General features: G+C 56.1%; 1 pseudogene across 1 annotated transcript in view; it reads left to right on the top strand.

Annotated features, from left to right (window-relative positions):
• Positions 1-883: 883 nt before the first annotated feature.
• Positions 884-1,732, top strand: part of LOC309550307 — a 12,767-nt pseudogene continuing 11,918 nt past the window's right edge. Inside the window, exon 1 of the transcript in view lies at positions 884-954. The product of the transcript in view is annotated as an uncharacterized misc_RNA (transcript). The remainder of the gene's footprint in view (positions 955-1,732) is intronic.

Here is a 1,732-nt window from a genome sequence, read left to right as displayed (position 1 = left end):
CGTGTATTCCTTTTCAATAAAGACTCTGATTCCTGCTTGACCCTCAATACAGAGCCTCGTCTCGTACTTGGGGGAGGGGGATTATTCGTATGGATTTCTTGTTTGTCTGAGTGGAGTGTCCGGTGGCTGCTTTTGTGTCTGGAATGAAATGTCCTTAATGACTGTAATCCCTTTCATACCTGGGGTGTCGTTACACCCCCTCTCTTTCTCTGTTAACCCTCTCTCTCTCTGTCACTCCCTCTCTCTCTTTGTCACCCCCTCTCTCTCTTTGTCACCCCCTCTCTGTCATCCCCCTCTCTCTCTCTGTCACCCCCTCTCTCTGCCACCCCCTTCTCTGTCATCTCTCTCTCTCTGTCACCCCCCCTTTCTCTGTCACCCCTCTCTCTCTCTCTGTCACCCCCTCTCTCTCTGTCACCCCCTCTTTCTGTCACTCCCCCTTTCTCTGTCACCCCCCTCTTTCTCTGTTACCCCTTCTCTCTGTCATCCCCTCTCTCTGTCAACCCCCCTCTCTCTCTCTCTCTGTCACCCCCTCGTTCTCTCTCTGTCACCCCCCTCTTTCTCTCGCTGTCACCCTCCCTCTCTCTCTCTCTCTCTCTCTCTCTCACCCCCTCTCTCTCACTGTCACCCCCTCTCTCTGCCACCCCCCTCTCTGTCACCTCACTCTCTCTCTCTCCCCCCTTTCTCTGTCACCCCCCTTTCTCTTTCACCCCCCTCTCTCTCTGTCACCCCCCTCTCTGTCACCCCATCTCTCTCTGTCACTCCCCCTCTCTGTCACCCCCTCTCTCCCTCTGTCACAACCCTCTCTCTGTCACCCCACCTCTCTGTCATCCCCTTTCTCTGTCTCCCCCCTCTCTCTCTGTCACCCCTTTCTCTGTCTCCCCCCCTCGCCCTCTCTTTGTCACCCCCTCTCTCTGTCATCTCCTCTCTCTCTTTCTGTCACCCCCTCTCTTTCTCTCTCTTTCTCTCTCTTTCTCTCTGTCACCCCCTCTCTACCTCCCTCTCTGTCTGTCTGTCACCCCCTCTCTCTCTTTCTGTCACCCCCCACTCTCTCTCTATGTCACTCCCCCACTCCCTCTGTCACCCCCACTCTCTCTGTCACCACCCCACTCTCTCTCTCTCTTTCTCCCTCTCTCTGTCACCCCACTCTCTCTCTTTCTCTTTCTCTCTCTCTCTCTGTCACCCCTCCCTCTCTGTCTGTCACCCCTCTCTCTGTCACTCCCCCCTTTCTCTGTCACCCCCCTCTTTCTCTGTCACCCCTTCTCTCTGTCACCCCCTCTCTCTCTGTCACCCCCCTCTTTCTATCTGTCACCCCCTCTCTCTCTGTCACGCCCCCTCTCTCTCTCTGTCACCTCTCTCTCTCTGTCACCCCCTCTCTGTCACCTCTCTCTCTGTCACCCCCTTTCTCTGTAACCCCCCCTCTCTCTCTCTGTTCCCCCCCTCTCTCTCTGTCACTCCCTCTCTCTGTCACCCCCCTCTCTCCCTCTGTCACCACCCTCTCTCTGTCACCCCCACCTCTCTGTCACCCCCTTTTCTCTGTCACTCCCCTTTTCTCTGTCACCCCTCTCTCTCTGTCACCCCCTCTTTCTCTCTCTGTTGCCCCCTCTCACTCTGCCACCTCCCCTCTCTCTGTCATCCCCTCTCTCTCTCTGTTACTCCATCTCTCTCTCTGTCACTCCCCCTTCTCTCTCTCTCTCTCCTCTCTCTCTCTCTCTCTCTCTCTGTCACCCCCTCT

Source organism: Pelophylax lessonae (genome assembly GCF_965119305.1).
Source record: "Pelophylax lessonae genome assembly, chromosome: 3".
NCBI classification, from domain to species: domain Eukaryota; kingdom Metazoa; phylum Chordata; class Amphibia; order Anura; family Ranidae; genus Pelophylax; species Pelophylax lessonae.
The sequence above is the reverse complement of the archived record's forward strand: the minus strand, read 5'-3'. Positions and strand labels throughout refer to the sequence as shown.